Raw genomic sequence first — 22,011 nt, 5'->3', positions numbered from 1 at the left:
CGTGATGTCCGTCCATGCGTCGGGTTGTCTCTCTCCCTAAAATATGGCGAGGGGGCCGATGCCTGGCCATGCCCCATACTCGAGAACGGGTGCTACTTGTGGTGACTGGTCGTACTCGAATTCGTGTATGCGGTGATGTTAGTTGTTTCGACTGTGTATTTGCGTGTTGTTCCCACGAGAATGTAAGTGCGTGCTCCTATTTCATCATGCCTCCTGCCGATAGAGGACAAATCTTTGTTTTAATTAATTTTATTATTATACTTTTGATAAAGTGTAATGCAATAAGTGATTAAATAAAACATTGGTTAATTGAAAATATTGCCAATAACCAACGATATTAACGTGACTTTATAGTCAAGCCAAACCTTTCAAAAAGTATATTTTGTGCCGTACTAATCACAATGAATAAACAGATACGTAAGCATTTAGCCACGGATTGAAACTGATGAAAAGCAAATATGAATTTTCCTCCAACCTAAAATGCATAATTATTACATAGTAGACTATATTTCGAGAAGTGCAAGCATCATTGAGTTATTTATACGCGGTCGTGGCAGTGTCTAATTTGTGAAGAAGTTTGGCGTGAAGTAGTACAGTGAAATGTTACAGCGTCTGAATTTATCTTCCTTGTATATTTAACGTCAGAGTGTCAACGTCTTTAGTACTCTATAACGTGTACGATAATAATTTATATGAACCCTTATTTTAACTTGCAACATTTGAATTTTCCTTTTATAGTTTAAATCGATGTTTAACAAGACATGCCATAAATCTCCGTATCCAGGAGCTTCTTGATTTATTAATGTTTTCGGCTAAAAGAGGCCATATATTAATATTTCAATATGTTGACGTTTTATACTCGTAACACTTTCAACGATTATGTCATGTTGCATTTATGTAATAGTAATATTTATAAGAAATTGCTTTGATTGATCCAAAAGAATTTTTCATTTCATCATACAATTTAATGCCTTTTCATAACTATAATCTTTTTAATAATATATGAAGCTACACTGAGTAATGATTCATTCATCAACGTAGAGTTTAAGCCGCAGGAGATTAAAACTTTAAATTTTAACAGTTTATTTTTTTTAATAAATATTTTTGGATATTTCATCCGTAAAAGCACAAGGTTCATACCTATCTATTTTACGTAGGTTGTATGGAAATCCATTTTTAAACTTAAAAGCACAAACTTACGCCCGAGTAAAGCTGGTGAAAATATAGTTCCAGTATTTTTATTTTACACTTTACGAAAGGTTTTCCAATTCTAATAAAAAATATTATTGAGTTCTTCAGGTTTTAGTTTTGTTGTGTCGATAACAATTTCGTAAAATGTTCCTTTTTCCAGACCAGGTTTTCCAATGGATGTATATCGATGTGTCACAAACATGGACATCGTAGATTATGATCACATTTCCTTTATAACGTTCATAGGATTCAAAATAAAAAGGATAAAAGGGGTAAAAGGTAGGATTTTTTCATTTATTTCCAAAGGGTCCGTACAGAGTTGAAGCTTTTTGTGAAATCAGTTTGAACAGAGTCGATTTCAAAGCGAATATCTAAATATTTTATTACCTTGATTAGCATATTTTATGAACTCTCAACTCAATGGACTAGAAAAATTTCCCTTTTAATGCTGGAGTTAATGTGATTGGAGGTTTGGAATTCTATACTAAGCGTAGTATGTTAAGTATATTTACCACCGAACTTGAATTTAAAAAAAAAATATTATGAATATGTATAAAATTATTAGCAACTAACCTGATTTTGGTAATTATTGAGGGTTAAAGAACATACACACACATAATATATTTAGTATAATACAATGAAGTATACGTTAAGTTCTTTTAATTTTTATGCAATAAGTTACGGACGGCATGGTTCAAACACATGTGTGGTAACATCGTTTTTTTTAAGTTAATCAACGTTTAATATATCTACCTAAAATATTTGTTGTTATATTACGTAATTATCACGAAGACTAGAGCATAATGATTAGCTAACTAGTCAAGACTGGACTCAAAAAATAGGTTCTGTTACCATTTAACAGTAAAATGCACTGAAATAGCACTCGATAAACGGAAGTGTTCGAAAGCTACTCCGAGAGCCTCTGAATGCGATAGTGTTTGAAGTACCCGAGAGACTTCTACTGGTTGCAACCATCTAAAGATTATGCTTATATTTCCACATACACCTAAATAGCGAATAGTGTGAAATATCCAAAAACATATATATACTTATACCTTTCCACATACACCTTGTATGTGGAAAGGTATAAGTATTATATTTACTATCTATTAGCTTTTTCAATAATATGTTGATTTACATTTAACATAAACGAGTAGACATTATTGTCAATTGATAGAGCTTAATTGAAATACATTACGGGTTATCACGGTCATTAATATAAGTATATAGTATCGTAATATTGCAGTTGCAAAACACATTACTATATGTATACTGTTAGTTTGTGGTCTGTGGTCAGCCACAGGCTATCGGGGGGAATACAAGTCTAGTGTGAACTAGGAAAACATAGCTTATGTAACAATAGCTGTTCCAATATATTGATATAGCGGGATTAATCTGTAGTTTCATTAGTTGTGGTACTACTAAGTAATTGTTGATAATGCTTGACGTTAGAAATTTCATAATTAATTAACAATATTTAGTTTAAAGCTAAAGAAATTAACCTTATATATTGGGAATGTCGCATCGAATCACTTTGTTTCCTTGTTCACTCTGTCTCTAAAATTTGACTAAGAGGTATTACTCCTAGCGATTAAGGCGTTAATACATCTTTGACCAAATGCTGAGCTGAGTGAAGTAAGTACTTGTTAAAATCCTTCTAGTTCATGTACGGAATCGCCTTCACGCTTGGCGGGACCACATATTTATACAACCTCATTATCAACCTCTTCATACAGAAAATATTCGTATCACAACTAAATGTATTTTTATCAAAAATTCTTTTCATAACAAATAATTTACATTCATTACACAGTGCGATACTTTTAATACCGTTTGCAAGTGAGAAATTTCATTACAGTCCCACTTTTGAGATCTACGTCAGTCCATGTCGATACCCACTCGACGCGACATCAAATAGACTGGAGAGGTTTTGAATTTCATCACCTCAGCGAACTGTTATTGGAATCTTAGAGATAGGGGTGTAGAGTTTAATCTTTGTACTCCTGTTGAACTGATTGTTTATCTTCGACTTTAATAAATCAATTATAAAACTTATCAAACAACACAGACTCGGTATTTTTGGAAGATATTTGTAATGTTTTATCGGAAGGTTTAGTTTATTTACGTTGTCTAAAGTTCTCTTCTATTTTAAGAAGTAATAAACTTTTAACCTCTTAGGAAATTATTTCTATTACCATTTATAACTTTTTTTTTTTAATTCTGAGCAATCTATTAAATTTAGTCAGCCGTTTAAGTGTTTCTATACTAAACTGTTAACACACACTTCTTACACACATTGAGTTTATTGAGAATGTAAGACGGTTTATTTTTAGTTTATTACTCTGTTATTTAATTTTTAATATTCGTTATTTTTTTTAAACGTTGCTATCCGTATAATATGTGGTTACGACCAGAGAAATTAAGTTATTGTACAAAATAGAGATGGCCGAAGTATCAATAAAAAAAAGGAAAAAGTCAATTAATATGCAAAAGCACAAATTATACAAAGAATTAATTTATGTGATTTAATTATTCGTCATATTAAATTGTTTCTAGTATTTCATAGACGTCTAGACAGTACCATAGTTATTGCTATACATAAGAAGTTATTACTTAACTTTACAAGATTAAAATAAAAGAAAATGCATCAAAAGAAACCTCGATACTTTTAACATAAAAGAAAAATAATGTTTACTTCGCCGCTTTCACGTTTCAAACAGAAATTATTATTGTCGCATTGACACATTTTCTTTACGGCAATACTATTTTAATGGCGTTGTGTATTTGTTATAATATATAACGACTTTCAGCAGAATTTGAATGTTATGTTTATTCGTATTAATTTGTAATATTAGTTTTTAATGATCGAAAGCCAACTAAAACAAAAACATTTAATGTATTCTAGTGAATTAATAATTGCCAGAATCCATTATTCTATAGATAAGCCACTGTGCGAATAGAGTGAATTATCTGATAGTTGACGGTTACTTTTATGTGCAACATGCTTATAATAATTATCAATTCTATATGAGAATGTTTAGTTTAAATATTCAATAATGAATTATGTTTAGATTTATTTTGATTTAGTGGTTAAATAATTAACACACTCATGGAGAACCACGTAGTTTTTTGTGTTAAATGTAACAGATTGGTATTTTAAATGACCACTGAAAGTATATCTCGATAATCACGAGATTTCAAACAATTTTAATGTAATATTTAAAAAATCGTAATATAGTTTACTCGTCATTTAAAAAGGAGTTTATAGATATAGAAGAGTATAGATAGTGCATGTAATTCATCTTTATTTCACGTAAAGGCGCTAATGGGACGATTATATCAACTTTTTCCTCAGTTTTCCTTTCCCACGCTCTCGTAGCACTTGTTTTTCCATACTGTGGTGGCGGACTAGTGCAATTTATATTAATGCTGTCATATTTTCGTTGGTTAGCCGCATTTTCATAATAAACGATGTCCGGGCATCCACCATAATGCTCACCTTCGTCATTTGTTTGCAACCTGATTAAATTTACATGGCTAACATGGCTTCCAGTTAAATTAATTTAGTAATTTAAAGCGTACCTGTTTATGTTAAAATATCTTTTTTAATTGTGCGTAGGTGCTGAATTATTTATTTTACGTTGTTTGATGCGGGAAAAATTCTGCATTGAATCAATTTTCTTTCACCTTTAAAAGCTCAGCAAATTTTAGTAGGTGAAATTACTTTTGATTGTCTTGTTAGAAACTGGAATATCTTAGGTAAATTAACAAGAATTAAATATTCCTGTTTTAAGTAACGACATATGAGATGTACGTATGTACACTTAAAATAGGTTTATTGATAAGATTATTTAATCAAATACAAAGGTAATTGTCACTTACGAAACACTTGTCACAGAGACGAAATTATATATAGCCCAGCGTTGTGACTTCAAGGTTTGTCAGTCAATTGTCAATCGCTCGATTTACTAAACATTTTGATCTTCAACTCATGACTTCATAATTATTCGATTGTTACATTTAACTATATACTCGTAATAAATAAAATTACTTTTTAAGGTATGTTGCGACTTAAGTAAAGAGAAAATTCATACACAAAATGTACCTTTGAAATTTTTATTTACGTTCAATTGAGGGCAACTTCAAAGACTTAGGAAAATTTGTCAAATAAGATATAATTTCAGCGACGCTATGAATGGGTATTAAGAATTACTTCAAACTCCACTGGCCGACTCTTAAAATACTTTGTTTCCTTACTTTTCCCAAAGATTATATTTCTTTTAGATAAGTGAAAGAGAATTCTATGCAAATGTAACATTACCCGGATAACTTGAATGAGGATAATAAATGAATAATCAAGTTTCTGATGAAGTTAATTAAGGTTTAACGTAATTTGCATTGTATAAGTTGAAAATTAAGTTTTCTTATTTTGTGTAAAAACTTATTTTTTGTGTATCAAAACTTTTGTTTTGCATTAAAATGCATAACAAAATTTTAAATAAATTCGAAAGCTTAAATTAATTTAAACATTTTTCTTCATACAATTAGTCTTCTACAAACGAAGCATATTGTTTTGAATTGAAGTTCAGTTGGGAAAATGGATAAGAACCGCTTTTCTCTGGAAGACGTACTCGGATACCTTCAGATAAGGGTGAGCATGGATTGTAGTAGCCGTCTTTATCGGAGGAAATTGAAAATGAGGAAATTAAGCTGGTTTTGGTGCTTACATTCTCTCAAACTTGATATAGATGTTATAGTTATACTACGAAGTTATAATTATACACATCCTCTTCATACAAACTCTTACACAATAAGTTGTAGTGCAACAAACTTAATTAGCAACGAGTCAAAATTACGCGATAAACACAGCGAAAGTTCTCGTCAAATGCTCTAGGGAATTATGTTAAACATTGATTTTGTGTGCAAAGTTCAACGTCAACTTGTTAATTAATTTAAATAACTGAACCTTATTCTATTCAAAACGCACATTCACATATAAACTAAGTAATGAATTGTAATGGGCATTAACTGCAAATGAATTCATGAATAACAGCAATTTTACCTGAAAATTATGCTTTATTGAGGTTATTTTCATCGACTAATACGAAATAACATTGTAATTACTGAAAAAAGCGGGCTATTTTCACATTAATAAAAACGAATCAGTGTAATTACTCCATTAACTAGCGAATTTTGTATCTTTCTATCTCATTGTATGAAACGGCGTGTTGAAAAGATACATCGCTATTTTATTTTCAACCAATATAATTAGACCGCTTTGTATTTATGCGTAAGGTGCTCTATTCTCTAGTCTATAAAATGTTCGCACTTTTCCTTCAAATTATTGAAGACAATTTGAATTGGCGTAACAAGAGGAAATAATGATAGTTGGCGCCTATCATGTTACCTTAGCAATCCCTAAAACACAGAAAGGAATGGATTTCAAAGATTCGAAACTTAATTAAACTATTAGGGTTACAAGGACTGCTTTCGAAACCCAGTTGGTGGGTTACCTGTAGGACACGAGGGTTAGATCGTGCTCGTGACATCTCTAACAACCTATTAAAAGGGGCCCTCGTATAACCAATTTAAACATGTAGAGATAGATTCTGTAATGACGTTACAATTTTTACAAATAAATCCAATATTAATTTAAGTTTGTTTTCAAAATATAGAGCAATTTACAAACTAAGATGCAGTGTTAGAAGAGATCAATTACTTTACTTGTCATCTGTGGTATATATAGAATTTAATGTGTCTATGTCACCATTCCCGATGACAGATGGAAAATCATCCAGTCCTTTTAGGCCCTGTTAGTATTGAAAAATGTTTTTTTTTAACTTACTATTTTATAACAATAAATTATTAGGCGATTATGTTTTTGCAAATGTTTTAATGAAAACTTTTTAGTCATCAACAAATGTAGTCTGAAAAGGCAACCTAATTCCATGAAGCATCATTATTCGGTAACGAATGTATCATATTAATGAATAATCATAAAAACATGAGTTACTGACAATTTATAATTTAGGGGCACACCCCTTTAACCTGTCGAGGAAACGTTCGCCCTTTAATTTACGAACAAATCCTTGTTCGTCTCATTTTACCTTAATTAGAGATCACCTTTGTTATTGCTTACGCAATTTTGTATACATTTTATGCCTAGTTAAAACAAAAAGGTGGTATTGTTAATTTAAAATCATTTTTAAAATTCTGTTTTGGTTCTCTGGAAGTATAGAATACCATCGTTTACCTTATCCCTTGTACAGTTATAAATAAACGTCTTTAGTTTTTATTATTATTATTAGTTTAGACATACCACGTCATGCCTAAGCTTATGAATAGATGCTTATAAAATATTTGTCTAGAAGGATGTTCATATATAACTAAAAGCAAATTTCAAACCTTTTGTATGATCTAATATTCTATACATGTAAAACTAAACACGATAAAAGTTATCGAAATAATCCGTAGTTAGCGGAGTAATCACCAAGCGAGGATGAAGCCACATTAATATTTTAGTCCATTTGTAGCTCTGTGAGCAAGTAAATTAGGGATTGTTCTGCGGCCGTGTAATGGCCTATGTGTGTGTGCTCTACCGCTTAATATGCACTGTAACCTGGGTTTGTCCGTAATACAAATTTACGACTTGTTACCCGCCAAATTGAACGAGAGCAATTGACCAACCATGTTATAAGCTGTGTGCGGTTCATTTAGTTACGTTTATTATGACGTTATAAATCAAATTGACGATATACCTAACCTGTCTCGTTTTAATGATAAAATAATTATTTCTGTATTCCTATTTCTATCAACACTTAATAAAAATAAAATATTTAGAAGCAGTTACTAAGAACACACAAAATTCAAATCAATAATTGATTATATAGATATAAGACTCGTAGAAGTAGAACATACAGAAGAAAACATCAGAACTGTTTTGTAATCCTATTTAGTTTATTATAAGTAATATAATTGAACAAATAATATATATAGTCTTATATTGACATAACTTTTACACATTTAAAGGAAACAATGTTTTTTAGTCGATACCAACTCCGGGGAAATAAATACAGATAATACATCTTTTTCTACAGCTGTGATACTTTTTGACATTCAACACCTTTTGTCTTCAGTCACCGTGACCACGCACGCTGTATCGCGCATACGTCAGTTGAATTTAAAATTATGTAAAATAATTGTAAATTTATAATAATACATAACTTCAATCCGGTAAAAAAAAATTGTTTCCTTTAAATAATAAATATATAGTTTGTATAGTAAAGGAATAGAGTTTCTTTACCACTATACTACTTTTTCTAAATTGAGATTTGCTATATTGCGTACGTGTATATTAATATTTCTTTAATTAAATCTGTGTATATTCAAACAACATTACGATCAGCGTAACTTCTGACATTTTAGTTCAGTTTAAGCTTATTTTAGGGTTAATGGCCTTAAATAGTTTGGAACCTTCATAAAACAATTCAAATAAACGAATGACCCAAAGGGAGAGCGTGGAAACCGCTTCTTCCAATTTTCAAGCTCGATCGGATTACATTCATGATATTTACTTATACATAATGATTTTCGTTTCGGACCTATGTTATTTTTGACGTACAAAGAAACTACAAAAGACCCTTGCTTTATAAAAGAAACATTTTTGTAAATTTACCTTTGAATGTATTGTGTATTAGAATATGTGATTTCGCTATTTCGTGATATATTTTTACTTTAAGCAAATCTTAGTTTATGTTTGCTAATTTACTATGGTGGATTTTTTTATATTAGTACCGCACTAGTGTGTGAAACCATCTACGAAGTTAACATATTATTACGTTTATTCATAAATAAAATGAAATAAAAAATGTTTATTATGGAACATAAGATACATATATCACTTATTCCACATCATTGAAATTGAATTTGTAAATACTAGCTGACCCGGCAAACGTTGTTTTGCCATGTATATCATTTATAATAAAAAAATAGGGGTTGATCGTAGAGGGGTGAAAGTTAGGGGGTTGTATGTATTTTTTAATGCTGTATTATAAAAAAATTAAGAATAAAATTTTTATGTAAAATTTAAAAAAAAATTAGGGGTGGACCGCCCTTAACATTTAGGGGGATGAAAAATAGATGTTGTCCGATTCTCAGACATACCTAATATGCACACAAAATTTCATGAGAATCGGTCGAGCCATTTCGGAGGAGTTTAATTACAAACACCGTGACACGAGAATTTATATCAGATATATAGAATCAATTGCCTGTTGTTTACGTCTGATTATGTACTCCAAATATATCTTGAGAATATAGCAAACTACTTTATAATGTTTGTTATAATAAATAAACTTGATAGAAATCTTTAAGACATTGTATCACAGCGTAGCAGGCGTTCAAATATACTATTCCAAAACAATACAGCCTGAACAAATGATATTCAAATACAAGAAATTCAACGGTCACTTAGTATTGCTTTCAGAAGTTAAACACAAATTTTACTCCCACGGGCTGTTAACAAATCCACCGAAGCAATAAACCTAAGCAGAGCAAACTTTGTAAGTAAATACAACTCCATTCATAACTTTCTAAGCACGAGTACTATGTTCTTGACGTCGTCACTTCACATAACTTTATTAGACGTCGTTTATCAATGCTGTAGTGCATAAGTTTTGGGAAAGGATTGAATTTGTATGCCGTTTGTGTGTGACATTATTGTAATATTTCCTAGCGATAAGGTAAGATTCAATTTGCTATAGATCTCATTCTTTATAATAAATATTGGTTTGCTTCCTTATACAACGTAACATAGTTTGTGTATTAAATGCTAACTTTCTACTATCTACTACGGTTATACATAGTATCATAGATCTCAGCCACACATATTCTTTAAGAAACTGTCGCTTGTGGAATATTGGTGGCACTGAGATACAGAATGAAATACTTCTATTTGTAGTAACTATTCATTCACTTATTTTTTAATAATATTTACCCATCCGATAAATAGTAGTTGAAGTAGAATTTTAAGACTTTTTCATAATTTAAGTAGATCGTATGTATAGAAATGCATAGAAAAGTAATATTTATTAATTTGATAGCCGCAAAAAATAGTGATTGTGTTTTCAAACATTCTGTATTATAAAACTACCGCAGCGATTAATTGAATTTCAATGTTATTTATCCATACATATTCCGCTCAATCTATGATTACCATAAAATTAATCATAGATCAGTGAATTGCAAATTGGAATTTGCAGGTGTAAGTAAATAATACATTATGTTTTAATTATAATGAAATTTAATACTTGTAAATACATTCGGACATGATTTTATTTTAATCATGGTAATATGAACGGAAATCACATTCAAATATTAATACGTTGTCGACCAAACCACAAAAATGTTATCACAAAAAGACAGACGTGCATTATATGAAATTTTAAGCGGTTTTGAAAAATAATTATGTGATTGATAATGTTTTCTTCAATTTTTGTTTATTTTAAAGGGGATTTCTGACGCCGTAAAATCGTCTACGATTTATAAACATTAGTATGGAAAAAAAACCAGGGATTTAGGTTTAGGCCTTAAGTTTTTGTTCAAGTTTCGAGATCATTTGGGTTATCTAATTATAAAAATTATAAAAAAAAGCAGAGACACGCGCAACGAAAAGTTAATTGGCCAAACTGAGGTTCGAACCTTCGACCTCTGGCATGAGAGTCGCACGTTAAACACACAAGGCCAAAACTTCTCAGTACGGGTTATAGTAATACATTAATATGTTAGAGGACATATATACGTTTTTAAAAGGCGTGCGTGCGTATTATTCGTTGTCTAATTGTTTACAAATAGTAGTTGTACTTTTTTATTTAAAATATACACAAAAGAGAAGTTATAGCGATACGATCTTTCGTTTGTTTTCGCTAACGTTAAGCTTATAATTGTTGGGCGGTTTGTCTCCCTGAAGGGGCATTGAACAAAGCAGTTTTTTGTAAACGATGAAAACTGGAAATGAATGTGGCGTAACAAAGAGAATGCAGGCTCATTAGCTATTCACTATTTGTACCTGCAAAATCGTTAACAAGAGTCCCGATTAACGTTAGTTCCGTTTCAGTCGTTACTGACCCTTAAAAATTATAAAACAATTTTTAACTTCCTGCAAAGGCTTGTATACGCTAATTCGTTGATTATGATTACAATACTTTAAGTATTTATACTGCAACAAGGCCTTGTAAGGTATATATGAGAGCAGTTACTAAAGGAACGCTGTAGGTAAGTTGAGCCTGAATTTACCTTTAACGCAAATAAACTTTTTACAATTCATAAAAAAAAATCGTTTATCAATGAGATAATTTCTTTATAATAAAGAAAATAGAAACCGAACAATATTCCAGTAAATAAACAGATAGTTGTTCTGCGATAGCTGCACTTGCAATCAAAATTCAGTACTATGTGTACGAGTTGAATCGCAAACCTCTGCTATCTGGCTCAGCCACTCTGGTGTGATGTTTGAATGATTTATAGGTTATACAACAGTTAACCGCGAATACAGTATGAAAATTTTTGATGATTATATTAGCTACAATATTAAGTGAAAATTTACGATACATTAGCATGTAGCTGAATGCTGATAATGTATTATGTTGGGAATCAAAATAGGTTGATATATTCTGGATTCTTAAAATCGTATACGATAGTATTGTCTTTGATTGACATAACCTTTACACATTTAAAGAAAAAACTTTTTAACAGGATTAAAGTTATGTATTTTTATAAATTTACAACTATCGTATACGATTCCTTCAATGGGTTCGTTACGGTTATCAAAACTAATATATTTTATCAAAACGAATCATCTTATATATATCGCTATGGGAACGTGATCCTGATTTCTGTGTTCAAAACGTAAAGGATAAAGGCCAGTTCATCATTTATTGCCAGTCCTTCTCTTCCGTTCTACGCTGATACGTTGATTTGAGAACTGGCAGTAAATGTAAAATTTTAATGTATATTTCTTTTTTGACGTTCATAAGTGTACATTGCAATATGAATAAATGATTTTGACTTCTCAATTTTGATCACGTGGCTGTTCACCCACCAGATGGGCCCATCAAGTGAAAGAGTCATCGTCCTCAAAATTGTACACTGTAATAAGAGAGGCGCTGCATAGCAACCGGTGGAAACACATGGTTCGCTCCAGATGTTTTCTTGATCATCAAGACGCTCAGACATGAGCAACCGACCGATGAGAGAGAGAAAATGTATGGATATGGGCGCTCCATTTTTATTCAGACTATTGGTGAAAAGAAAGATTATAATGAGTAAGAATAAGAATAAGATTGCTATATGATTTATATTATATTGAAAATATTATTCTATCATTCTATTTCATACAAAATATTTGTTAATTTCTGGCATTTCGTTATATAATAAGCATATATCTTTATTACGTTTTTGTATAAAGTTTAAAAAATGTTATAAACCGAGCATAATTAAAAATAAAAATGTAATACAAAGACTTTTAATTTCAGCTAATTAGGAAAAACCGTCATAAAGGAGCTAATTACGAAACTCAATTTTTATTAATTACCATTGTTTAGCCAATTGTTCCTTAAAGCTGGATTAATTAAGATAAATTAAGATCCAAACGAGGATTATTGTCCCAATGGAGCGCGACAACAGCGCTTAAATACGATTAAACATCCCCAAATTATAAAAGTTTTGTTACAACTTTATTATCTGCCAAACGCCTCTCTTATTACGAAATAAAAGACTGTTCGTTAGAATCTTTAACAATTCCAAGCAAATTCGCCTTCATTGTTACATTAATAATATGTTATAATAGCTTTTTGGCTATGCTTATTCTTAGTTATATATTTAGTTATTTTTCTTTGCATTTGGCTGTGGTTCTTTCTTTCCTTTCTTTCTATGTCTATCACTCGCTCGTACGGTGAAGGAAAGCATCGAAACCCACATGCCTTAAAACTAAATAAAGTCCGGAAGCATGTTTACATGCTTATTAAGATAACATATCTAGAAAGCAGATATAGAACTATAAAGGTAGTGTCAGTATAAAAAGCTACAATATATAAAGATTTATTAGTACAAATTAAGTTATGATATTTCGTTAATTGATATGGTACTTTCTAATCTCTTGATTAATTTTTTTTTCTATCGAGACACCATTAAACATTTAGCGTTCAGCGATAGTCTTCATCACTATAGCGTATTACCCAGTTGTATACAAGAAGCCATATGTGATAAATTATCGTAACACGTAGGAGTAGTATTGAGATCGTAAAAACGTGAGGTAGTGCGGGGCTGTGGATATCTTGAGCCCTATGCAAATGTAACGATAACACGTTTTAAGGGTCAATAAACTGTTACTCACTTTTACGACATGATAAGTATATTGCCTCTTTTATGCCCTGCCTTTTCTGACCCAATTGTACTATACATATACGGAAGGTTAGTAGATAATGCAATTATGGATAACAATGTGGCGCCTGTGGTTTAGTCCGTGATATATTTCATTATTATATATAGGTTTTACACATACAAGCTTAACTGTATGTTTTGTTGAAATTAATATTAATTTTATTTTGTTTCAGAACTTGATATACATTTTGGCTGTAGGTAAGTTTTAATGATTTTCTTCTAGTTTTACACAGTGATATAGACTAAAGCTAGCTGCAGCAATGTATTTTTGATTTATAAGCAATTGACACTTGTTCAAGAATTATTCGATGTGTGTTAGGGACAAGAAGCTGCCTATGAAATAAAAATGGTCTATCCCTTCCGCCTGGGGGATATCATACGGCACCTTCATCCATTAAAATCAAACAACAAGAACTCGTAATGTATTATATATTCATATTCTTATATCGAATTCATTATTAAATATTTTGTACATAACCGGTACATCGTATTAATTGAAAAATCCTGTCTAATTCTCTAAACTCTTTACCCGTATGGGACAGACACATCAGCCTCACTCATAACTACGTTAAAGAAATATTTCGTCATAGTCGTAGAATAGTGACGGATCTGACAATTAGTAAACTTTACAGGGCAGCCATCTCAAAATAATATAATCATGTTAGTTTTTGTCATAACTATTTTAATTCATACTCTATTATTATGAAATTGGCATACAAGCAAACAAAAGGGTTTGTTTTGAAACAAAATAAAAATAATAACATTAAATTACACAGTTTTCTAGGAAAATCACATGTTTCTATCAAATCCGTCACTTTACCGACTGATTAATTTGAAATTTAAAACACATGGATTTTTTTTTAATGTAGCCGTAATATTTAGTCAATGTAGTATCCAAACATGATTAAAAGTGGATTTTGGATTTTTTTTAAATCCGTCATTGTTCTATCATGACGATTTGTCTGCGATGATGTCTCCTCAGATTCGCTCATTAAATATACGAATTCCTCGTCGACGGATCAAATAAAATAAGAAAAGAATAATTGCATACTTCATTGTATCATTACAAGATTTTATACCTTCAGAATCAATTATAAAACCAATATAACGGGTAACAGATGACTAAAGGCTTTTAATTAAAGGGGAGAAGTGTTATAGCACTGTGACTACCCTATTTTAGTATTTGATTGTTTGAGCTTGGCTCGTTAGTGAGGCCTACCTTTGGGGATCTAGGGACCTTAAGGGGGTCCATAAGCTTGTCGATTATTAATGGTTACTAGTTCTTGTAATAGTGATATTGTCTTAAATCTTGACCTTATTCATTCAGTTATAGGTTTGTGTTTGTATATATAATAAATATTGGATTATTTTGACGATCAGCCTTGCGATTCTGTAACTCACTTTTCGAACTCACACAGCGGTTTTCGCATCGGCGGTCGCTATCAAATCAGTCGTGAAGTCGTGATAAACAATAAATTACAAGCTCCCACCTTATCAGAATGCCAAATTATAAAATGACTACTTCACGACTGATTTGAGAGCGACCGCCGATGCGAAAACCGCTGTGTGAGTTCGAAAAGTGAGTTACAGAATCGCAAGGCTGGGGTCATTTACGGAGAATGGCTTTGGCTATTAATTAGATTTTATTAGACAAGTCGTATTTACTATTTCAACACAATGGTTATTTCGCGAATCGTACCCATTTTCGTCATATAGGGTTGTAATTCATTTGTTACAAACTAAGTAAACTGTTCCAAAGTTCCAAGTATGGTAAAAGTATCAAAGTTAATCATGGACGAAAAAACTCATATTTAGAACAATAAAATATCACAAATCGTTTAAGAACCATGCCCATTTTAGAAGATTATTTCTCGAAGGGGCGTGTAGAATGAAATATGTCAATACAGAAATCGTAAAACTCCGCAGCGTTAAATCGTTTCCAATTGAATTTGGATAATTCCACGGACTTACGCAAGCATTGTAATTTATATTACAAAAATAAACCAAGTACAACATAATATGATAGAAGATTATATTTATTAACCTCCCACAAAAAGAATCTTCGCTCCGGCGCACCCTTTATATCTCAAGCCACATAAAATGCTGATCATAGAATTTCCCCTCTTGAGAACAATATAATAAAGACACGCTTATTCTTATATTTAGGTTATTTCATAAGAATCTTTGACGTAAAAATTAGATATCACTCGGGGATCACTCTCGCAAAGTTTCCAAACTTTTCCTTTGTTTCTTTTTCGCATCAATTATGAAAATTGTTGAGTGAAAAATACCTTTATTATTTTCTGTTGTTTGTATGTAAAGTAATTTCTTATAATATACTTTTTTAGGAGGAAGTTTTTTTTCTTGTTTCACTCTGTCTCATGTCTTGGAACAGTTTACTCTTTGTTCTTCTTATTACGTTCTCCTAATATTCGTAGACATTTCATATAAATCGAATAACATGTAGCTTTTTACCGTTTGAATGTATTTGTATGGAGTAAATCTTTCTTGAATAAACTTGTGAATTGCTTACGAGTCACGTAGGGCCCCCTGAACCCAAAGGTCAAGGGACGCTCTGGCCTTACGCCAAATTACTTGCAAATGCCCAACTGGTCGTATTCTCTGCATACCTGATTGATACTTTGGTTTAATGTTTCCATTTAGTATCGACATTGTAAAGGAATATGATTCTAAATTAGAATATTTTTATACATTCGGCAAAAATGTACTAGTTTCTACAAAATTATATCAGTTCACTAATCAAAAATCATGCCATTGTGTAAAATCAGTGGCCCTACAACCTTTTTAGGTCTGGGCCTTAGATTTAAGTATATGTTTTATGAACATTTGTAAATGTAATAGACAAGTAGGTGATAAGCCTCCTGAGCCTGACACACGCCGTCGAATTTTTGGGTCTAAGGCAAGCCGGTTTCCTCACGATGTTTTTCTTCACCGTTCGAGTGAATGTTAAATGCGCACATAGACAGAAAGTCCATTTGTGCACAGCCGGGGAATCGAACCTACGACTTCAGGGATGAGAATCGACCGCTGAAGCCACTACGCCAACACTGCTCACATTGTGTAAAGCAGAGTAAATATCACCTCCGCTGAGACTGTCGCCGTAGTCGCAGCTAAGGCTGAACTTATTTAAGCATTGCCCTGGCGGTTTCTAACTAAACACACTGTAATAGAATAAAATAACCCAACAGATTATGTGGAAATGCTTACTATGTGTAATAGTCGCTAATTCTAATTAGAGGGCGTAATAGTGTACGTAAGAACGTCCCAAATCCATTCGCAGTAACGAAATGCAGCCACAAATGAAATGGTTTGGGATAATTGTTTGTTTTCAGTATGAAATTAGTGTAGAATTGCGCTGCTCGGTGAATGCGGTTTGTGAACAAACCGAACATTAGGTCTACATAGCCAGCATACGCAATAAGACCCAAATAGTCACCTATAAATCTCCTCTATTAACTTAATCGGCTTAGTCGACCCTGATTGATCGCCCCGACTGAGATAGCGCGGACTAAAGCCAATTTTTCTGCTGAACTATAGGGTTACGGGCGCAGAGTTAACGAGCAAACAGAAAACAGAAACAAAACCTTTTTTGTATTTAGACGATTTTATAATTTGAAAATCGAACGATAATTTTCGAATAAGTTGTGTGGATATAAATTGTATAAACATTGTTATCAACTAGCCTATTAAACAAATTGCAGATAAACACCGTAATAATTTGTTGAGCGATGTTGCTATGAGTAAAAAATACTTCAAATGAAGTTCCGGTTCAAATTGTTTTTCCAGTTGTTTGCCGTTTATCGGATGTTGCCACGTTGTTGAAAGTTGAAAACACGCTTGTTATGTTTATATGAGTAAGTTCACTGAGTTCATTATTCCAGCATTTCGTTTTGTGTTTACAACGCTTAATTAGGTATGCCCTTAGGTAAATCTTTCATACATTTATCAGATTTTATTGACTTATTTGTATCGCCAACAATAATATAAACACACTTGAAATAAAGAAATATACAGCGATTCTTTGGTTCGGTTCGGTGGTCCATAGATGTTTATTTATCCTATGGAACATTTTCACTCACATACGTAACAAAAATAATCCATATGAATATAAAGCTTGTATTAAATCTTAGTTTCAGCCCGCATCTTCTGTTTCAATCCGGCTTATAAGTTTAATGTACAAATATTTTCATATACAAAAGAGTGAGGAAAATCGCGTTGAAAATTCCCAATATTCAGCTTAGCAGCGGTAAAGTTGGCTCGGAAATAAAAATAGTAAGACCGAAACCGTACTCTGTTCAGACAAGAATACCCAGCAAAATGTACAAGCTACTCGCGGTAATCGGCTCAGCTTAGTATCTCTAATAGCCATTTACGTATTTCTTCTTATTGTGCCTTCCGATCTGTTTAATGTTACTTCAATGGGTCCTTAATGGAGTAATAATATTATTTAACACTTAAGATATATGTAGTACGTATAAGATGATAGATAGACAATAGACGCGTATTAGGAGATAAGCGGTACACTTTGTTTAGTCAAGCGATTAACTTAAACAATCTAAAAGAGTGAGATCAATAAAAATCTTTTTAGTAACAGTTTATCTTTTAGAAAAGAAACTATTATGGCTATGCCTATGTGATGACATTCTAGACAATAATCCATTGCGCTACAATCCAACCCTACCCAACCCCAACTTATATAATATAAATCCGTTTCTTTGATAATTTCTGTTTCATAGACGAGTAGGTTTTTTAGTTAGATTTGGTTAGGGCCGCGCATCACCACTATGTGGAACCACTACAGTATTTCCGAACCAATTCGACAAAGGGTCCATCAAGAAAAGAGCGTACCAATTCTTAAAAGGCCGGCAACGCACTCGCGAGCCCAGGCATTGCGAGTGGCCATGGGTGTATCACTTAACATCAGGTGAGCCTCCTGCCCGTTTGCCCCCGGTTCTATAAAAAAAAGAGATCTGCCTCTGCTGAGACTGCTTCCGGCTTCCTCACGATGTTTGCCTTCACCATACGTTTGCGTTGACCTCAAGGATGATAGTCGCATCCTGCAGCTACTTGGCCAATACTTCTCTACCAAGTTTTTAAGACATAGTATTTATATTCAACAAATCCCTTCTACAGTAATGGCCATTTATATTTTTTTTTATTGAGTTAAATTTTCAGCCGTATAATGTTAACTAAGAATTATGTAACCATTTTACGGAAAGAAAAATGGGCGTATAGTAACCTCTATACTCACTTTCATTTAGATAATGGCTGAACTCTGAAAGTTACCGCAAGTAATTAAGATTGATTTGGTCTTCTATTGACATTTAGTTGCCTTTCAGGTGCTCCAAATTAAATTACATCCCAACTTGTAACAGTCACTTTAGGTCAACTGTGATTTGTTTGATACGATGTGGAAAGACAAAGCCATTGTATTGTATAAGTGATAAGCCCTTGGGAAATGTTTGACTCGATATCGGAAAATGTTTTGAATTTAAATTAACTTTATTATTTGCCAAGTATCAAGTCTAACGGTTAACCGAACGATTTTAATTGTGAGATTGATGTAATGGGTAAGTCACATCTTCACTTAAAGAGGTGACAGATAAGGGAAAAAAAAGAAAAAGACTACGGTGGTGTGTTCCATTACGAAGTACGGCAAATAAATTTGCGACGTTTACAATTATCTAAATCTCTAAACAATTGCGACGTTTTGCGTATTTTTCATTCTGCACATACTCGTAGCTAGGAATAAAATAATCACAAGTTGACATTTGACGTCGAATGTTTGATAAAACTATCAGACCAGATAAAGAGCAACTTACTGAAGGTCTGGATGCTGCGTAATTCGTATGTTTACTGATAAATTCTAAGTTCTACTAAAGTTCGTCGAGCCCTAATCTTAGCTTTCCGTGAAAATAATTGAAATTCCAATGTGATATAAAAAAATATCAATGGCGCTAAAACCTCTTTAGGTCTTGGCCTCAGGTTTCTGAATCTGTCTGTCATGATCATTTTTAAATCTAATAGGCAAGTGGGTGATCAACCTCCAGTGCCTGCCACACGCCGTTGACTTTTTGGGTCCATGACATGTCGGTTTCCTCACGATGTTTTCCTTCACCGTTCGAGCGAATGTTAAATGCGCACATAGAAAGAAAGTCTATTGATTCACAGCCAGGGATCGAACCTACGACCTCAGGTATTGAAGATGTGATATAGGTTTTATTTTAGAAATCAGAAATTTTTAATACGTAAATTATTTTATAAAAGTCCTCCCAAAATGTGACTTATCCACAATTAAATTCAAGACTAATAGAGGAATAATTATTAGTATTCGATTAATTAATATCAAATATATTCAATTTCCACGATCAAACTGTGAGCTGCCCGATTTCAGTTCACCTCTTGGGAATACATGTAATAAGTAATTTCATTTGGTAAATGCAGTTTGCTGTTTGCACGTGTCATTTAATTTATTGGAATTATTGGGAATTTATATGTATTTAATAAATGGTATTTTGTTTGGTATAATAGGTATTTGTTTCTATAGGATTGTACTTCCTATCTTCACGTATAAAATCATTCTAACTTCAACAACCAGTCATAAAAGTTCAGTATTATTGCCATTTTAAGAAATAAATACTACCTCTTTTCATCACAGCGTAAACAGAATTTGAGAAAAAGGGTCAAATGAGTACTTATGGCATGTTGGTTGTTACATTTATTTATTAAAAAAATAGACTTTTTGTGATAACCTCCGCTAACCCTTACCCGAAACATAACAACTTTGTTTATTTAAACATTGCTTACACAAAAATTGAATGAATTCAAATTTTTTCACACACATATATATGAAAAAAATATTAGCTATACTTCTTAGATACACATGTATACTTATATGTATACATGTGTATCTAAGAAGGGAGGTAAAAACTCATTACAGATCGACAGATCATCAAACATAATCTTCTCGCCATTAATCTGTATTTTTGTTCGTGTAACGACCTCATTTCCGGAAAGCACCGTGTCATGTTTTCCGCTAACAAGATTTACTTAAATAACGTTATCAACGCCTCCTATACGTAAAAATTTAAATGTGAAACCTATTATATGCAATATTTAAAAAAAACAGATTTTAAAATGCTTCCACACACGATCTTGAATTCGATGAGAGATGTTTCTCCAGTTTTATGTAAATACTAGCGGAAACCACAGATGTTGTCCTGTAAAGAACAATTGTTAATCTTACCCACAGACGATGTCCGTCTTAAATACAAAAAATAATCGTAAATTCTTCCACATACCATTCTCGTAACTTGACTTGTAACACACACAATTTTTTTTGTCTAGAAGTTTAATTACAAACATACGCTCAGAAGATTTATATATATATAGATTAATTTGACTAGATTTGAATCACTCAATCTAAGAGGTTACTTATAATCAATCTATTAAAACAAGTAAATTCAAATTTCGATAAAGAACTTTTACATTTATTTTTAGTCTCTTTATAAAGTTTCACGAAAGTAAATTCGTTTCTCAGTATTTGGCAAATTCCCACAAATTTAAACTCTATCAGGATGGAGAGGATTTAACTTCCGTCGTAGCTAAGTACTGATAACAACGACCGATGCTACATATACTACAAAATAAAGCTTAAGTCTGGGCTAAACCTCGAAGCCGAATTTCACAGTACTATTATTAGAATTTGTTACATATGGATAAATTTTTTGTTGTCCTAGAAGTACTGTAGCCCCAAAATAGACACATTTATGTATGTATGGGAGAACTGAAGGCTAACGTTATGGATATATTTTGTCACTTTATTCTATAAATAAGTAACGAAGCATTAAGCATAAAACCTAAAGTATATTCTTGCAATGTGCAAAAACATATCGTTCACAATCTTATACCATTTTTGAATACTTGGAAATTCTTGGAAATGAAGTTTTCATATTTTGTTTAAGAACCGAAGGCACTTCACACATTTTGTTTAAAAAAAATATGTATTGACAAACAAAGCGTATATACCCACCCTTCAAATTGATAAATGTCCCGAGCCTGTTTTCTCATTATAAATTAAATATGAAAAGATAAACGAGGCTGAATATGATAAAATTTTGTCAGTGATGAACATAAAAGATTTTACGTTATAATCAACGTTGAAATAGTATTACGTATTTTTTTTACAATTTCATAATTTTTAAGCGGTTGTGAATATTTTTTATTCATATAAAATATGGTATTCTATTAAATAGTAGGCTTTTGTGGCTTTAACCACCAGAAATTTGGCTTCGTAAAAATGTAAAAAGGTTAACAATTCAGTTAGTTTAAAAAATTGCTAGAAACAGAATTTATATTAAT

The 22,011-nt window shown here is 32.0% G+C and overlaps 1 protein-coding gene across 8 annotated transcripts in view; it reads left to right on the top strand.

The window, feature by feature from the left end:
* LOC125063785 (poly(rC)-binding protein 3) overlaps positions 1-22,011 on the top strand; it is a 114,920-nt gene that overhangs the window by 22,165 nt on the left and 70,744 nt on the right. For 6 of the 8 annotated variants that reach the window (XM_047670422.1, XM_047670423.1, XM_047670415.1 and 3 more), the window contains exon 2: positions 13,803-13,827. The exons of 1 other annotated variant lie outside the window; for it this stretch is intronic. The gene's annotated coding sequence lies outside the window, so the exon portion shown is untranslated. The remainder of the gene's footprint in view (positions 1-13,802; positions 13,828-22,011) is intronic. One more of the 8 variants, XM_047670417.1, reaches the window with a different exon arrangement.

This window comes from Pieris napi, chromosome 3 (assembly GCF_905475465.1).
Source record: "Pieris napi chromosome 3, ilPieNapi1.2, whole genome shotgun sequence".
Lineage (NCBI taxonomy): Eukaryota > Metazoa > Arthropoda > Insecta > Lepidoptera > Pieridae > Pieris > Pieris napi.
Note: the sequence above shows the minus strand (reverse complement) of the source record. Positions and strands in the feature narration are given on the sequence as shown.